This window comes from Mesoplodon bidens (assembly GCF_964165515.1).
Source record: "Mesoplodon bidens genome assembly, chromosome: 6".
NCBI classification, from domain to species: domain Eukaryota; kingdom Metazoa; phylum Chordata; class Mammalia; order Artiodactyla; family Ziphiidae; genus Mesoplodon; species Mesoplodon bidens.
Genome location: NC_138162.1, coordinates 32,244,406 through 32,264,158, shown reverse-complemented (window position 1 = coordinate 32,264,158; position 19,753 = coordinate 32,244,406). Strand labels below are relative to the sequence as shown.

Genomic DNA, 19,753 nt, shown 5'->3' with positions numbered 1-19,753 from the left:
ATTTTAAATAATTCTAAGGTTGCCATCTTTATGCATAAATGTTTGTTCTCCTTTTTATTTACTTAGAATAAATATCCAGAAGTGGAATTACTAAACTTATTTTAAAGATTTTCATTAATATTGAAATTTTTCTTTCCATTAATGTTTCAGCAACTTACATTTCACACCAGCAGTGTTTGAGGGTAGCTGTTCCCTCACACCATTGTCAACAATGAGCAGGATTTTTTTCGATTATAAGAAAAATTATAATTCATTGATTATTAATTCATCTAATAGAAAAAAAAGATATGATTGTTTGAGCTTATGTGTCTTTGATTTTAGTATGATTTGATATTTTAAAACATTTAATCAACTATTTGGAGGTTTCTATATGTATGAATTGTCTATTGTTGTCCTTTGTCTATTTTTCTGTTGAGGTATTGGCTTTTTTCCTCATTGTTTGGCAAAAGTTCTTTATATATTAAGAATCATATCCTTTTGCCATCTGTCTTGCATATGTTTCTCCCATTTGTCAGTTGCTTGTCCACTGCTGTGAGAGGCCTATAGTGCAGGGAATACAAATAAAGACACCAGAGCTGAACTCTCTGGGTTCACAGCACAACTCAGAAATTACTTAATATCTCTGTTCATCTCTTTCCTGTCTCTAAATTGGGATAATAGTGCTATCTCCCTGATATGTCAATACTTGGAGCGGTGCCTGGCATATAATGTGCAGTCAGTTAACACTAACTAGTTTTATCAATTACAAATTTATTTTCAAATACTGTGTTTTATATTGTACTGATTTCATAGTTGTCTTTTATCTTTTTTGGGGGGGTGAAGGGATGAGGATGGTCGGAGAATCAAAGAAAGGAAAAAAATGCTTGAGTCAATTCCATTAGCACTTTGTGACAGTTTTGTAAAGAACAAACGATACTTCTCCAATTCCAGGTTTGATTTCCACCCAAAATATATGTAGGTGCATAGAAAAAGGTAACTCGATAGACTTGGAATGTGCTGGTCATCAAACACATAGGCTTTTGCATCTGTTTAATTGTTTTGTTTTAAATGACAGATGATGTTCCAGTGACCTTTTCCTGTGAGGATCTCAGGACGTCCCACAGGTCTTTAATTTAAGCCTCATCTTTTCCATCCAGGAAATAATGCAAGTAGGGCTCTCTTGCTAAAGGGGAAGAAAATGACAGGTTTATTCATGAAGGAGCTGCCAGTTAGACATCTACCCCAGAAGGACATAGAATAATTTGGCTTGAGACCGGAGACCCCACCAGCTGAAAATAAAACAAATTATGTTCCAAATCTGATTTTGAAATGAGAAGTGAAGAGCCTCCAGTTTGAAAATAATCACATCTTCTGTATCTTCATCCTCCAAATGAGCACTCTCTTCCATTTTAGTTAGTCAGTGTTCAATGTTCCTTTTATTTCTGTTCTCCAAGTCTTGACATCACTAAAAATAAATGACTCAATTACACTTGTGCATAGGCAGCTGGAAAACTACCAAAATCTTCCCCAGCTCTAAACTGTGTAAGCAGAGACACCAGAGGGAGGACAGAGAGAAAAAGGAAGCAAAAGTGAAGAGTGCAAGAGAATTTTAAAAATAAAAAGTTACACAAAAGAAGGTCCCAGGGAAGAGCGTGGAGTGTCTATTCCACGTCTTGGTTCCTGGTGGCACACTGCAGTCTATAAACCTCTGGATCCAGGAAGCAAACCAGGTGGAAAAAAAGGGTCAAGAAATTTTATAAACACCTTGCAAATCAATGTGTCCGGCCAATACACATTCCAGCGCTCATCCTGGGAAAATGTTGGCAGTTGCCTCTGGTCTGATGCCTCGGGATCTTGGGGGCCTCATCTAGAACTTGAGGACTAATGGGAAAAATGGAAACAGAATCCCAGCTGGCCAGCCAGCCCCAAAATACAACCACAAACCCCCATCAGTTTCCAAAGACTGGTCTTTTGTGGTGGCTCTTAGCTCACAAGGCACAATTACAAAAATGAAATGTTCCAAATGTCCTATACACCCACAACATTCTTTCTTTTATTTACAGTCTTGGGTGGAAGAATATACTTTGTCTCCTAGTGTCATTTTGCCAGGAAAGAAAAGCAGGTTTGGCCAGCAGAAAACCTGGTCGTCTTTATTCCTTCCTTCGTGTAACTCTGGAGAGGAAGGGAAAGGTCAGATCAGCTGTGTGGCTCGGCTGCATCACCCTGTTGTTGAGCTGCACGTTATCTACATGCTTCCAGGGGAGAACCTCGCTGGAGATGAAAGTAGGTCACCAGGCGGTGAAAGGGGCAGGAGACTTGACTGAGGATAATGAGATGCGAGAGCTGGGTTAAACCCAGGCCCTAGAGTCCTGGGTGCTTCCTCTACACAAAGTTGGCCAGAAAGGAAAAGGCGAGGGTTTCTCCGTGACCTCTCTCCTTCTCCTGTTGTCTCTGCCCCTGCTGTGCTCTCGTTGCAATCAGTAAATGAAGTGTCTGTGGGAGCCAAGGAATCTGCGAAGGGACCCGCATGGGCAGTGGCAAAGAGCTTTCCTCTTTTTCCACACAAAGACAGGCCAAAGGGGAATGGTTTAAATTGCTTCCAGCAGGATTTAGGTTCTGCAAGAGGAAAATCTCTCTGAGTATGATGAGCCTCTGGAATGCATTACTAAGGGAAGCAATGGAATCCACTTCAGAGATCTCCGAGGACGCCGTGGAATGCTAATCTTTCCTTAATGGCTAATATTTTGGTGTAATCAGAGGCGGAGGCATGGATGAGCTTTTAAGTCCCTTTCACTCCTGAGATTTGAGTGTACGCTGGCAGTAGGATGAAATATCAGTTGTCCTGTGACATCTTTAGTATCCACACCCAACTTCATTTAGATCACCTGAGGCCCTTTGGGCATCTCCCCTACCGGCCCTCCCCCCTCCCCCACCACCACTGGTGATTAGGTTTGGGACCTTAGTGTATAGATCTGGTGGTGTCAGGACGGGGGAGGGGTGATGGGGAAGAAAAGAATCACGTTGACAACAACAGGAGTAAATGGACCAGAGAGGGAGTTCCAGCCAAATTTCTAGGAAGTGCTGAAATTTGAGTGAGGGAAATCATGATAATCTATCAAATATTACAAGGGGTAGGAACCATGACAGAACTGGAAAGCGGAGCCAAGGCTCCCAGGCTGGGTAGAAGGAAGATGAAAAGGGAGGATGTTAAGAGCAGGATTCTTACTTATGGGACCTTTGAGACTCCCAGGCTCGCCACAGGTGTATCAAAGGAGTTGAGGAGGAAGTAAATGAATGAATGAATAAATGCACTAAAAATTGGATATTAACAATAGTTAACATTCAGAAATTTACAAATGAATCTATGAATGGCTTCAAAGAGATCTTTATAATAATAAGATAATTATATCACTGGTAGTCCCTTTTCATTTCTTGGGCGAAAGCTAGTGGGTGGAGAATCGGGATGAACTTGTATTTGCTCTTGGAGGTGCTTCACGTGGGTAAATGAGGGCCACCGTGGCTCTCAGCAAAGATCCCATAGATGGGTCTGACTGGCAAGGTCATCGCTGGGGAGTCGACAACCGGGTGAGTCGGTCAGGCTCCTTGGAGGTCCAGAGCTTAGTATGAAGATATGCTCACTGGTGCATCTTCATTGTGAGAATATTTGCCTGTGCAGAGAGTCAGCACTTTTTTTGCTTTACTTTTTCCTCCAGAGCAATTTTGTTATGTAAGGGTGCTCACTTCTACCGATTACTTCAGTAGAAACAACCTGTATGTTTACATGATGGAGTACGGGCTAGCCAACAGCCTGCTTTCCAGTTTGTGAGGTTTTTTTAAAATTTATTTATTTAATTTATTTATTTTTGGCTGCATTGGGTATTCGTCGTTGCGTGCGGGCTGTCTCTAGTTGCGGCGAGTGGGGGCTACTCTTTGCTGCAGTGTGCAGGCTTCTCATTGCAGGGGCTTCACTTGTTGCAGAGCATGGGCTTCAGTAGTTGTGGCTCATGGGCTCTAGAGCGTAGGCTCAATAGTTGTGGCACACAGGCTTAGTTGCTCCGTGGTATGTGGGATCTTCCCGGACCAGGGCTCGAACCCATGTCCCCTGAGTTGGCAGGAGGATTCTTAAACACTGCGCCACCAGGGAAGCCCCAGTTTGTGAATTTTTAAAAATACTTTGCCCTTCCCTTATTATTATTTTAAAATTAAATTAAGTTGTTTTAATTGAAGTATAGTTGATTTACAGTATATTAGTTTCACATGTACAACATAGTGATTCAATATTTTTATAGCTTATACTCTGTTTAAAATTATTATGAGGGCTTCCCTGGTGGCGCAGTGGTTGAGAGTCCGCCTGCCGATGCAGGGGACGTGGGTTTGTGCCCCGGTCCGGGAGGGTCCCTCATGCCGCAGAGCGGCTGGGCCCGTGAACCATGGCTGCTGAGCCTGCGCGTCCGGAGCCTGTGCTCCGCAACGGGAGAGGCCACGGCAGTGAGAGGCCCGTGTATCGGAAAAAAAAAATATATATATATATATACATATATATATATATATATATATATATATTATGAGATATTGGCTATGTTCCTTTATACTTTATATTACATCTTTGTATCTTATTTATTTTGTACCTAGTAGTTTATACCTCTTAATCCCCTCCCCTTCCCCCATTCCTCTCTCCACTTCCAGTTTGTGAGGTTTTTTTTTTAACATCTTTATTGGAGTATAATTGCTTTACATTGTTGTGTTAGTTGCCGCGTATAACAAAGTGAATCAGCTATATGTACGCATATATCCCCATATCTCCTCCCTCTTGCGTCTCCCTCCCACCCTTCCTATCCCATCCCTCTAGGAGGACAAAAAGCACCGAGCTGATCTCCCTGTGCTATGCGGCTGTTTCCCACTAGCTATCTGTTTTACATTTGGTAGTGTATATATGTCCATGCCACTCTCTTCCTTCATCCCAGCTTACCCTTCCCCCTCCCCGTGTCCTCAAGTCCATTCTCTATGTCTGCGTCTTTATCCCTGTCCTGCCCCTAGGTTCTTCAGAACTTTTTTTTTTTTTAGATTCCATATATATGTGTTAGCATACGGTATTTGTGTTTCTCTTTCTGACTTACTTCACTCTGTATGACAGTCTCTAGGTCCATCCACATCACTACAAATAACTCAATTTTGTTTCTTTTTATGGCTGAGTAATATTCCATTGTATATATGTGCCACATCGTCTTTATCCATTCATCTGTCGATGGACACTTAGGTTGCTTCCACGTCCTGGCTATTATAAATAGAGCTGCAATGAACATTCTGGTACATGACTCTTTTTGAATTATGGTTTTCTCAGGGTATATGCCCAGGAGTGGGATTGCTGGGTCATATGGTAGTTCTATTTTTAGTTTTTTGAGGAACCTCCATACTGTTCTCCATTGTGGCTGTATCAACTTACATTCCCACCAGCAGTCAGTTTGTGAGTTTTTGAGCTAACAAGCAAAGACAGGTGGTTAGCCTTCCTTTCCCTTGTATTTCACAGTGACATTCATGCAACATTGTCTTTGTACCATGAACTAGGCTGTGGAAAAGGGAGTTGAGGATGAATAAGACAGGGTTCCTGCCATCAAAGCAATCCACTCAGGAATAGCTATTAGCTTGCATCAAGGCTTCTGTGTGGTGGAAACCAGGCAGAAAGGACAGAGGGAATGAAGCCACCGGTGACGAGCAGCATGACTCCTGGCATCACATTTTGTTTCACTAAGACACTGATTTAATGAGAGAACGTAATCAATGGAGGTGAGTAGAAGTCACAACCCTTGGAGACAGTTGGTTAATGCTAGAGCATTTGCTTTCCTTCCCCACAGGCAGACTTTTAACTGGAATACTTGAAACCCCATCATTCTCTAAGATGAAGAACGAGGAGTGTAAAACCAGTCTGCAACCACAGCAGCTCTAAGGCACTAGGTAGGTATTTAAACTTGGGTTTCTTTCCTTGATGCCTCTCATCAGAATGGATTTAAGGCAAGAGGCTCTGCGATTTTCCTGCTCCTCGGGAATGGGTGGAGTGACATTATGGTTGAACAGCAGGGATGATGTTAATGACCCAGGGCTGGGAGTTGTTGAACTGGTGGTAATTGTCTGAATCCTGCCACTGACATTTCTAGGAAGGAATTTTGGCCCTGATGAGTTTGGCTGCAAAATGGTGGTAAGATAACCTTCCCTTCCCCCTTCCCATTTTCAGTTCCTCTGGGGAAGAGGAAAACCCCAGACACCAGCTTTCTGGTAACATAAGAAGCTTCCCATAACCATGTACTATAAATTATAATAAGCACGACCCTTCTCTTTCTCTTCCTCTTTGTTTCGCTCCCTGAGCAATATTGTAAGAGCCTACACAATCTCATAAGGGACTTGGCTGGCAATCAGTTGAAGAGACTGTTCCTTTGGCAGCAGCTCCAGGCGACTAGACTAGACTAATGTATTCCTTTTTGCTTAGTTTTTACAAAATCGCCTTATGGTTCTATGCAGCTGAGTGGCTGGAAGAAGAAACCCAAGCGTAGAGAAAGTTAAGGCACAAACTGGCAAAGCCACTCAGCTTAGTATTATTTCACCCGCGTTCAGTCACGGGGCCGGATACATGCAGCAGAGTTGCTGTCCCCTCGGGATGTGGCCTCTGGACAGTCAGTGAGGTCCGAGGTCTCTGGTTGACCCAGAGGCAGCTGGGGCTGTGATGAGTCTCTCCGGAGATAAAGTGTTCTGGGCTGACTTTGTTTTCTGTGTGGCACATCCCCCTCTGACTCCACCTTTGGTCTTTCGGAATCTGGCTGTGTTGGGACTGGAGGATACACTTGGCACAAACACCCCTGGAAACAAAGACCACCCACCAGTTTGCCCAAGTGAAGCTATTTGTAAGGCCATTTTTGCCTATCTTGGAGTCATAAGAAATGAATTTTCTTAATTCCAACACTAGCCACCCATGTGAACTAGGGCACGTTGTAAGATTTTTGCTCCCAAATCTCTCATTTATAACAGGATGGGGGAGGCAAATTATCTCTAAGTTCCCTTGTTGCTCACTTAGAAAGAGCCTAAGAAACCAAGTCTTATTTTCTGGAAGATGCATTACAAGCAGATGAAAACATTTTCCCCACCTCCTGAAAAACACATAAATACATAGAGTCTTATCAAAACTTAACTGAGGTTTCTAATCATGCTCTTAAATTTTGTTTTGTAGAAAGTGAAATAAATTCAGACCAAATGTATCTCACATGAAAGAAGTCACGCTTAGTAAACTGCAGTGAGATGGGGCAGCCTGGATGAGTCTTGCTCCGAGGCTGGGCCACATCCACAGATGCTGCAAGAAAGTTCAGTCCAGCATAAAAGCAAGGCCCACAGCATATGCATGTCTGGCTCTAATGGCCTCTCAAAAGCTTCTTTGCTTGCTCCATGTACTAGATAGTTCATTAAGAGGACAGCTTCCATGCATGTCCGCAGTTTTAGCTCTCAAGCACTTACTCTGAGTTGTTCAGTGATGCCATTTTGTTGTGGACCCATCCAGCTACTAACCTTGGTACTTATTCTTTTGTTTCTGTACTTGCTTCACCCTTTGAACTGGATGGTGAATATTATGGTTCCAGCTGAACTTCCTTCTGTAAGACTTTATTTCACCCAGATACTCTGCTTTAGGCCTTCTTGGTTGAACCTGGCCTTAGTCTCTCCCCATGTGAGCTCTCTCACCATGGGCATGACACTCACCAGTTTTAGCTGAGCTCCTTGTGCAGCTCCTGAACATGGTCATATATAATAGGTGAAAGAAGTACAAACGGGGGGCTTCCCTGGTGGCGCAGTGGTTGAGAGTCTGCCTGCCGATGCAGGGGACGTGGGTTCGTGCCCTGGTCCGGGAAGATCCCACGTGCCGCGGAGCGGCTGGGCCCGTGAGCCATGGCCGCTGAGCCTGCGTGTCCGGAGCCTGTTCTCCGCAACGGTAGAGGCCACAACAGTGAGAGGCCCACGTACCAAAACAAAACAAAATAAAAACAAACAAAAAAAGAAGTACAAACGGTTAGAATCAAGGGTCTCAGAAGATTTTAACAGGGTTTCTGCTGGATCAGCAGAGAACACAGAGCAGGTGATACTCCACATTCAAGGTGTATAATGGGAATCAAGGATTGATAGTAGGGACCCAGCTACTGGACTAGAGTTCAGAGTTTGGGCTCTAGTTCCCGATGGTTATGATGGTGAGGGTTCAAACAGGATCAAGGTTCTCATGGCTCCAGGGATCCTACAGGTCTATAATAGTGATACCTGTTAGAAATCCTTAACACATCAGCATTTTCACTTACTGGACCATAATAGTTATGTTCCAGGTAAGGAATTCTAGCCACGGTGAGGTATTCTGCAGACAGTCTGCAATCTCTGAAGAAATGCAGTGGTGACCGTTAGCCTGTTGCTCGTTACCTACTGGGGTTCTGCTCCTTTTACCTTGCCTTTCACTGCAGGTGGCAAGTCTATCTCACCTGGTCCAAATAAAAGCTTAACTCACCCGGTCCATTTTAAACCAGGTCTTAGAAGCTGTGATATTTTCAGGCTTTCTGGGCCAGGTCATCTCCATGCAGTCAAGGTTTCCTCTTGTGAAACAGCCAGTAGAAGGGTTGTCACTGAGGGGAGTGAGTTGAGCTCTAGGTGAGAGAGTTGGACAGCATAGTGGCATGGGGGTGAGGGGGGAGGAGTCTAGTGCACGAGCCAGGAATGAGTTGGGGACATGGCACTTGCTGGGGACTCAGTAAGTACTTGGGAATGAATACATGAGGAAACCATTCTTTCCAGTTTTTCCCAGACTCAGGATGAAGGATTAAGGCTAACGATTCAAACTGACATACCCACTTATGGCTGAACTATCCACAGAGGTGACTCAGCACTGAGTCCTATGAGAGGCTATTTTGCATCTCTAACCCTGGTTCTGGTTGGTCTTTTGGGGCAGGTTGAGCTGTGGGGAGGAAGAGGTGTGGGGAGGCAGAGTTGCATGCTGGGTAGGGCTTTGCAGGGCAATATTTTTCACAGCCAGCCTATTTCTGGCAAGAGGTATTACTTTCTAGGCAAGTGTCTGTTTGCTATGTTGATCTAATACAACATTAACTTCTGAAACAGTTGTGCTCATTTTGCCAGTTTTCCAAACTTAAGATGGGAATAGAGTTAATAAAGTAATGGAGGCATTTTGGATGGTGAAGCGCTGCTTAAAAAATGTCCACATGTGTATAATTTTACACTTGCTTCCTAAACTCCTATGCCTGGAAGGAGCCTTAGAAATCACAACCTCTTGTTTACAAACAAGAAAACTTAAGTCAGGAGAAGGAGAGGATTTGTTCAAGGTTACATGGTTATTAAGGGAAAAGGCAGGATCAGCGTCCAAGACCTCAGGCTTCCAGAAAGTGCTGTTTTAACCCTATTCCAATCTTTTAATTCATGAATGGATGCCATTGAGGGATTTTTAGAGATTGCTTTAGCATCAGGGAGCAATCAGCTTTGCTCCAGCACAGACCATGGCTTTGTCTCAGTAGGCAACTACAGCCATGTAGAATCGTGGTCTTTTTTTTTTTTTTTTAGGGGAGTTTCAAAAGGTTTGATGAAGCAGTGGGAAGCTTTATTTCACCTTATATTATATATTTTATATATATAATATGTACCTTATAAGCGGATAGTTCATCTTATATCATCTATTTTATGCTATGATATTATTTATCATAATAAGCTGATTCATTCACAAAGTGCATTCCACAAGTACTTGTGAATGACGATCAGCACCATTTTAGGTACCAGAGGGTTTAATGGTGTTGAATAAGGCATCCTTAGTCCCTGTTCTTATGGAGCCTTCAGCCTAGTAAAGGATCTGGAAAGCTATTTTTAAAGTCCCACTTCATTGTTCCTATCCAAAGTCCCCTGTAGACTATATCCTTGTCCAGCTCCCTGCCGTGACATTCTATTAGATAAAACACACTTCAGAAGAGTGAAACACTTTCCCCAAATTTAACCCTTGGTCAGATATTTCTTGGAGAAGCAGCTCTACTAATTCAGAAAGCAAAGCGAGAGGAGTTTGAAAAGCCTTAAATGTCAGGAAAGTATGGAAACTGCTCACAGCAGGAAAGTGACTTGTTCAAGACCTCAAATATTGGTAAAGCCAGGAAGAGAACCAGATTCCTAAGCTCTTATTTTGTTACTCTTTTACAAGAATGAAATATTCTAAAAATTCAAAAACATTCCTAAAAACTTGAGTCATTCCTTTATACAAAAGGAAAACCTACTGAAAGGACCACATCGTTTGTCCCCTATGAGTCTATTTGTTTCCTGCTCTCACCCTAGGACTTGGCAAACTGCCTTGTACAAAGTAGGCACTCAATACACTTGTTACAAATGAACGAATGAATGACTGTTATGGACATTAATGTAAAGTATTAACTTACATTGATTATTCATAGACATGTATGAAGCACAGTTTGGAAATTCACCCATGATGCCCCTAGAAGAGCTTTGTGTAGGATTTTTGAAAATTCTGTTACATTCCACAGGAAAGGGAAATGAAAGCTATTTCTATGTAGTTTCTCTCTCCATAGGTGAAATTGAAAATTTTTTTTTTTTTTTTTTGCAGTACACGGGCCTCTCACTGTTGTGGCCTCTCTCGTTGCGGAGCACAGGCTCCGGACGTGCAGGCTCAGCAGCCGTGGCTCACGGGCCCAGCCGCTCTGTGGCATGTGGGATCTTCCCGGACTGGGGCACGAGCCCGTATCCCCCGCATCGGCAGGCGGACTCTCAACCACTGCGCCACCAGGGAAGCCCCTGAAAATGGGTTTTGATGTAGAGTGTCAGGCTGGTCTCCAAGATATTATAAGATCGCCTTCAAACTGACTTATACTTTCTGAAGAGAGGGTAGGAATAGTAATGTCTTCTTTTAAACACTGGTCAGTCTAGGAGAAACAGAAGGACATTTGAAGGGAATGGAGAAATATAGAAAAAAGGAGAACTATGTTAGTATATTACTATCTACAAAACATTTAAACACCCACTGCCTCATATGATACTTAAAAGCAATTCTGTAGATGCTATTATTATTCCCATTTTACAGATGAAGACAACGAGGCATAAAAGTATAAGCTAGGAAATGTCAGGGCCTGCACTCAAAGCGAACTCTCCTGACTTTAGGGCTGGTGCTTTTTCAAGCATCTCACCCTTCTTTGTACACATGGCAATATCACAGCCACCTGCACACGTACAGGCTTTCATCCATGAATCACAACATGGGAGGTTTTGTGGTGAATGTGTCTTAAAAATGATGGATGCTGTACATTGGTGCACATTCCCTATTTTAGTTGACAGCATCACCTTGTGGATGAAAATACATCTGGTGTGTGTTTTTATTTGCAAATATATGTATACTCTGTCGATTAGGGATAATGAGCCAAGCTATTATGCTGTCAATCAGAAGTGTTTCGGGGTTGAAACTTCTTTTCCAGCGTTTATTTTTTAGTAATCAACTCTTAAAGAGGGATCAAATAATAATATTTAACTGATGAGTGAAGAGAATGAAGGCTGGTTTGTTTCTGGCCATCTTGGTTAAAACTTACTGCTGTTTTGCCTGCTTAATTAATATTTTTTTTTGAAAGGTGGGAATTAGAATTTATAGTATTTGTGGCTTTGTGGCAAGAACTAAAAAAGCAAAGTAAAATAATAGCATCTTAGCAGAATCTCACTGTTTAAAACAAAAGAATGATAGGGCCTCAAGTCCGAAAATCTTGAAGTTCTGCCATTTCAACTTCGGGTGATTTTAAAACTCTCTTAGCCTCAGTTTCTTTATCTCTAACATAGGGAAAATAATGTCAAGCTTGTGGAATTGTCATCAAATGCCTGGTAACCTGGGTCCATATTTTGAAGACTGTAAGAGAGTCCCTGCATTCAAAGGCAAGGAATGAAAACTCTAAGACATCCACCCAGTGCAGACAGAATCCCCAGCACTCAAGCAAAAATGTAGACACATTTTAGCAGGACTCTTAGATAGTTTGGGTTCTTTTGCTGCTGCAGTTTTTGGTTGACAAATGGGCTCATAAAAATATTTTTATTATCAACAGTGAGAAATGACAAATACCCTGATTATTTTCCCCAAAGGTTGCTCAAATGAGAACAGAAAACTAACAACCCAACTTCTCAGTAACAAAGGGCAGCTCATTCCAATGAATAGATTATTAATAATTATAATAGATTATAATTAGTTACTAAATTTAATAATTTGAGAATTATTAATTTGAATGGTTATTTGATAGAGAATTTAGCAATCTCCATTCCATTACATGTGATGTCTTGATGAAATGTTTCCTTCAGAAGTTTCATTGGAACAAAGTTTGTTTTTTAAAAAAAATTTTTCCCCTTTTCTTGTAAGAGAACGCCTTATTGGGCAATCCATGAACAGCGGGAATGGATTATAAATAATGGCTCCTGGTCATAGAGTCTGAAAAAAGCCGGCCTCCTTAGCTGTACACCACACCAGCCTCTCCGCAGACTGCCAACCTCCCTCCCTGCATCCCCGCATCCCCCATCCCCTCCGTGTCCCCCCCCACCACATCCGCCCCCAGCCCAGCGCTCATGCTGAAGGTCTTCAGGGCAAACTTTCCGTTTGAATTTCCCGGCTTTTTGTCAGTTTCTGTCAGAGCCCTAGCCACCTTCTTACACTGCCTGCAGGGCTTTGTTTTCCCTCCCCCTGCATTTGCTCCCTGTTAGCCCGTGTCCCGTGCCGGCGCATTTACAGTAGGCAGAACGCTGCTGACAGATGGTGGGGGGCTGGGAGTGGGGCTGCCTTGGCGCCGGGCCAAGGGATGTGCCTCCCGCCGGAATGCGGAGCCCAGAAGCTCCTCCTTGAAGCCTCGTCCGTTTGGTTTGGTTCTGTGGGCGTGTTTGTGTGTGCCCGTGCCCACGTGGCATGTTTTGTTGTGGTGGTGGCGGCGGTTGTGGCTGTTTTTGTTGTTGTTTGGGCCAGTGACAACAGAGGCCTCGCTGGCTGGCTGCTGCTTTCCACTCTTGGCAGTTTCCAGACTCTCAGACAGGAAATTCGCCTAACGTTTGCAGCTGTGAATTGGCCCATTTTTCTGGAAAGAGGATAAAGAAAAGAGTTCTGTGGGATCTTTTGCTTCTCTCGCACAAGCAGGGACGCGTTGAATACAAACAGGGACCTGGGGGGGAGGTGGGGGGGGAGGGAGAGACTGTGCCCTTGGAGCATGCGCAGTGCTGTTCCCTGCGGCTTGATGTCGGGCTGCCCGGCAGGTGACACTGCCTTGGGTCCTGCTGGGGTTTCGGCAATTTGAACCCATTTGACAGCCAAGAGAGACTCATTTCCATTCATTCCTTCAACAGATATTTAGAGGTTGCTCTGTGACTGGTGGTTTGCTGGGGGTTGAGGATACACCAGGAAACAAAACAGATAAGGTGTGTACCTCATGCAACTAACAGCTGGGTAGACAAAGTGCAAGTAAGCAAACACATATCACAATCACACCCTTTTGGCAGTGTTTTCCATGCAACTTAATAAGCTGCCATGGTAGAGAATGATGATTGTAATGATAATGATGATGGTGATGATGATGATGGTGATTCACAGTTTTTAATGAGTACTTCTTATATGTTAAGCCCTGTTCTGAAGCCATTGCTCACTTAAACTTCATAATAACTCTATGGGGTAAATATTATGCAAATGGACATTTGGGGGTGGTCAGGAAGGCCTCTCTAAGGAGATGAAATCTGAGCTGAGATATGGAGGATACAAAGGAGTCAGCTGTTTAGGGAGTCAAGGGGAGGGAATAACAAGGACAAAGGTCCTGAGGTAGAGAAGAGCTTAAGTGTATTCAAGTCATTGAGAAAGACCTATGGGATAGGGTGTAGAAGTAAGACGGTGACTGGAGTAGGAATTGAGGAGACTGGGGTGGTGTGGGATAAACTTGGGGAAGTAGTCAGGGCCCTTGTGAGGACTGTGTCCTGGAAAGCCGTGTAAGAATGGGAAGCCATTGTTGGATTTAGAGCTGGGAAGAGATGTGATTGGAATTACATTTTTAAAAGATTTCTCCATCTGTACTGGGGAGCATGAAATGGATTGGATCATACAGGTGTGGAAGTGGGAGTACAGAAAGCTATCTCTGGCAAGAAATGATGGTGACATGACTTAGGATGGTAGCTATGGACACGGAGAAGTCGAGGATTAGGTCTCTATGTTGGAGGTGGACACAAGAGGAGGTGCTGACCCACTAAGTTGATGAGGTGGTGAGACAGAGTAGTCATGGCTGGCACCCTGCTTTCTGGCTCTGGCCACTTGATGGTGACGGATGGAAAGGACTGATGATGGACCACGGGTTCCTCCCTTGGCACACAGAGCAAGTTTGTACCTCTTTGTATACTGGAAAGGTCAGTGCCCAGAGAGGAGATCTGAGGTCCTGGAACAAAGAGGAAATACCTTCAACTGAGGGGAAAAAAGAACCACCATATCATAGCAGGAGAATAATCACCTTACCTTTGTGACATGATGTTTTTACGCTTTAAGTTCTGTCCCATGCCTTATTTGTTCTTCATTATAATATTGTGATAGCATTATGATTAGTTCAATTTTATAGATGGAGAAAACGAGACTTGTGGGAGTGAAGTGACTTTTCATGGTCATGCAGCTGGTAATACTAGTTATTGTCAACATGCATTGAAAACTAACTTTGTACCGAGTGTTCTTCTAGGTATTTTACATATGCTGAGTCTTCATAATCATCTAAGGTAGATATTACTTTTTCCCCATTTTTGCAGCGGGAAACTGAGGCATAGAATGTTTAAATAACTTGTTCAAGGTTGTATAGCTATCACCCTGTTACTATGTCTATAAGTAACGAAACTGGGCTGCAAATCTGGCTATTTGTGTCCTCAACCACCATGCTCCACTGAGAATGACTGAATTAGGACTCTGACTCTCACAGCCTCTTTACTATTCTGAAATACTTCCTCATGCTACTTCTGCTGATTACTCTTCCCCTCCAATGGATTTGTGTATCTAGGCCATTTGCAGTTTTGCTTTAGGTAGCCAGATGCCCATTCCTCAAATGTTTTCCTCCAAAGACTCTACAGCATCATGATGTGACATCCGACAAGAGACTAGAACTCTTTTGTTGAAGTGTTATACCCTTCAATCCAATCAAAATTCAAAAAGAAAAGAAAGAACCTGTGAAATAATTTGGTCTGTATTTATTTATCGGAAACCTTTTTTTTCTGTTCTAAGTTTAAAGTTAATACATATGTCATGGGATGTGACTTCTTATTTTCTTGAAATTTTTAGGGCCAAGTAGGAAGGCAGGCATGTAAACATTACATCAGTTTCATTTTCCTGTCTCTTAAAAGATGATCCATGCACATAACAAAGGTGAAAGACTTAGGCCACAAACAGTCTTCACGTATCCCCTGATGAAGGTCCTGTGGGTGATCATCTTGGCAGCACTGAATGTACTTCATGTCACATTTCTTCACTGAGGGCAGATAGGAGAGCGATAACTCCAACTTTCTTTGTGCATATGTATCCAATCAAGCTTTCTGACTGTGGATGTGAGAATGATGATGAACATGCATTCTGGCACTGCACAGCCTTCCAGAAAGTGGCTCTGTTCCTGAGTAGGGTTGAAACAACCACAGGCAATGTGCTTTTCTTTGCTCTTGATTGGTTGAGTAACAGTGGAGCTGGGTCCTCATTCTGAAAATTCTCTCTTGGTATCTCTCATCCCCAGATGGTGATGAACAGCTGCCTCACCAGGCTGGTGGTTCTGAAGATGAAGTGAGATGATTTCTCCATGCTGGCCACCATTCAATCAGGTAGCGAGGACAAGAGAGGCAAGATGCCTACACCATATTTCTAAAAAAAATTACTGAAAAATGTTGCTTTATGTTGTTCCCAAAATGTGCTCCTCAGTTAGGTTTGGGAAATATCGCATTCTATTTCTGCCATGTATTGGCATATGGAAAGCTCTAAGTCCTACAGTAAAGAAACATGTTTGATTTTGCTGAACATAGTACTTCCCAAACTATCTATTGTCGTGTGTGCTGATAATCAGTTGCGTGAATCATGCCCCAGCCAGATCATTCTTGAGCCCATTCAACGTGTGTTGAGACCAAATATGCCTTAAATAAATCCCTAAGAGAAAAAAATAATGTCTAGGGTAAGGTGTTTCCAGTCAGATGACCTGGAGCTCATGAACTGGCTTAGCCTATTAGAAATTGTATAATTTTGGGGAAGCATACTTAAATTCCTTGAGTTTCTTCATTTGTAAAATGGGAAAAGGAATATTTTTTTAAAAGGTGATTGTGATTTATTTATTCATTAGTGAATGTATTCACTGAACAAATATTTATTGGATATCTTCTCCATGCCAAGTATTGTGCCATGGACTGGAGGTTCAGGAGTTAGCCAGCTCTATTAGTCAATCAGCGTTCTCTAGAGAAACAGAATCAATAGGAGATAGATGGATAGATAGATAGATAGATAGATAGGCAGATAGATAGATAGGCAGATAGATAGGGAACCAATCATAGGTATATATTATAAGGAGTTGGCTTGTGCAGTTACGGAGACTGAGATATGCCAACTGGAAGCTGGAGACCCAGGAAAGCCAGTGGTGTAATTCAGCCCGAGTCCAAAGGCCTGAGAATCTGAAGCTGTGAGGCAAGAGAAGATCAATTTCCCAGCTCAGGCTGGAAGGGCTAAATTCTTCCTTCACCTGCCTTTTTGTTCTGTTTGAGCCCTCAGTGGATTGGATGATGCCCACCCACCACATTGAGGAGGGCAAGTTGCTTTACTGAGTCCATTGATTCAAATGCTAATTTCATCTGGAAACACCCTCACAGACACATCTAGAATTCATATTTAGCCCAATATATGGGCACCCCGTGATCCAGCCAGGCTGACACGTAAAATTAACCATCACACCAGCCCACTTGGAGTTGTATTCTTTACTCACGAGAAGTCCCTGATCTACCTTTTGCCTTTATACTGTCCTGGGGCATCAGTTTCTGGTCCTATTTTTTGGTATTACATAGCAAGAGAGATTCTCCAGCAAGACTGGTCTCTGCCAGACCAAGCCAGATGTTTTTCAGAACCTCCAAGCAGAAAGGAGTGTTACTCACAGCCTGGATGGGTAATGTAAAATATACCCAGGTGAAAAGCAGCTATCTGTCAAGGCTTCTCCTACAAAAGTTTAAAGATGCTATTCTGACTTCTACCCTTTGTACTTTTTTTTTTTATCCTGTAGTATTCAATCTCTGCTCTTTCATTTGAGAAATTTATTTTTAAAAACTGACATATGAAAGATTCTCCTTTGAAGATGAATATATTACTAAGGGGAGAGGGGGGAAGGAAACATGGAAGATGGCTGGTTCACTTGTGTCCCATGTTGTTATTACTAGTGCCTGGATAGAGAAGACACTTGGTCTCCTCACCTCCTCCTTCCCTCCTGCTGCCCTCCTAGGCTTGAAGGGAGCCCTTTTAAAAGAGGTCACCCTTGAGGAAAGCACTAAATTAACCATACAGTCAATACAAGGCCTTGGTATCTAGACAAAGAGCTTATGGACCATCGTGCTTTTGCTTGTGGTTCACGGACTCCTTGCTTACATTTTTAAGAAGTTGGTCCAATAAATTCATCAATACTCTTAACTCATCCTGTTCAGAGCTTCTGGCTCACAGATCTAGGGCAACTTGTAATATTTGGAGATGGGGTGGGTACAAGAATTAAAAACAAAAACAAACCTACTTCCTCTATGTGGTTACTCAAATGGAGAGCAAGAATATCAAAACAGATGACTCGGGCTTCCCTGGTGGTGCAGTGGTTGAGAGTCTGCCTGCCGATGCAGGGGACACAGGTTCGTGCCCCGGTCCGGGAAGATCCCACATGACGCGGAGCGGCTGGGCCCGTGAGCCATGGCCACTGAGCCTGCGCGTCTGGAGCCTGTGCTCCACAACGGGAGAGGCCACAACAGTGAGAGGCCCGCATATCGCACAACAAAACAAAAAAATAACAAAAAACAGATGACTCTAAGTGGGAATTCAGCGGGAATGGAAAGACGAGCAACTTTTTGACCTTTTGTTGTATATTGCTCCCAAATAGGGTTTCTCAAACTCAGCACGATTGACATTTGGGCATAATTCTTTGTGCATGGTTGTTGTGCTGTGCATTGTAGAATGTTTAGCAGTATCCCTGTACTCTACCCACTCAATGCCAGTAGCAACTGTTTCCAGACATTGTCAGATGTACCCAGGGGACAGGGACAAAATCATCTCCGACTGAGAACCATTGCTCAAAAAGCAAGAATTCTTAAACATTCTGTGGCAATGGATTCTTTTGGTAATCTGGAGGAGATGGTAGACTCTTTTTTTTAGATTAGTGTTTCTAAATGTATAAAATAAAATACACAGAATAACAAAGGAAAACATTTATTTTCAAGTTATCAAAGTATTAAAAAATCAAATTTGTGCTATGGTAATTTATGTGCTTCTATTAACATATTAAATAAAAATACCTAAAGCTGGACCCAAATAAGTACCTTACTTTCGAAGCAGTGGTGAGCTCATAAGCTATTTCAAGAAACCTGCAACAACCATTATGTAGATATAAACATACCTGTAACTTGAATTGTGACAAAATTCTAAGACTACTACAGTCTGTTCCCTACATTTGTATCTAAAGGTAATGTTAAATTTCGGTTAGCAATTGATGGAAACGAAGATGTAACTTTTTCTTGTCCATGTCCACAGAGCACCTGAATTCAGTGGTACTGAATACAGAACTCCCTCTTCTAAAGCGTGAAGGAAAGAAACCATGTAAGCTGAAGTTCTTTTTGTTATATTTAATTAATAACCCCAAATTCAAATCAGAGTGCCTGAAGTGAAGGTGAAGCTTTAGCAGTTGAACAATTATGAGCAAACCACGAGTGCAGAGAGAATCTTTAAATCCAGGAAAGCACACATTTACAGGCATAACCTAAGCACTCCATCTTACAAATGCAGAACTCAAAGACAGCAGAAGGAAGACTATAAAATAATTGGGCTAAAACCAAAGAAGGTATCCTGGTGTGGCTGAGGGGCCTGAAGGCCTACTGGGCTCTGCTGATGGTGGTGACAGCCGTACTGTTGGGAATTGGCGTGGCCAACAACTAGCTGCCCACTTGAGCAAGTTACCTAACCACGTGGGCCTCAGGGCCTTCTCTGTAAAGTGATTGACTCAGCTTGGGCCAATGTTGATTGAATATCTGTTGCTCACTGACATAGTTTAATACGTTTCCACCCATACAGAACTCACTTAGGCTAACCAAAATCGCAGAAACGTGTACTTTAAGGTGAAGGCATTGAGATGGAAAGAGAGATTGAGTCAAGTTGTTTAGTTGTACAGGTAGTTAATGGAAGAGTTAAGTAAGCTTGTTGGGACAGGAACTGAGTTTATTTTTTTTCCCAGGAGTCTTGGCAAGTGCCAGCAATATATTAGGCACTCAGTAAATAGTTGTTGAAAGAATGAATAAATGAGTATACGAATGCATCCATAAATCAGAAACTTCCATTTTTAGAGCTGAGTCAACCCATTTATCTCTTAATATTATACTCTTTGAGTAGAGGAATTGTGGGGATACATTTTAATCTCATTTGCTTACTTATTGTGTAATTCTAACACACTTATCTACTCATAAATCACACACACACACACACACACACACACACACACACACACACAGGAGTCTCTTATTTTGTGGG

General features: G+C 42.6%; 1 long non-coding RNA gene across 1 annotated transcript; it reads left to right on the top strand.

Annotated features, from left to right (window-relative positions):
- The first annotated feature begins 5,902 nt into the window (after positions 1-5,902).
- On the top strand, positions 5,903-18,830 carry LOC308619144. Its single transcript, XR_014016130.1, has 3 exons — positions 5,903-5,931; positions 15,747-15,831; positions 18,764-18,830. It is a non-coding gene; the product is annotated as an uncharacterized lncRNA (long non-coding RNA).
- Positions 18,831-19,753: the final 923 nt, after the last annotated feature.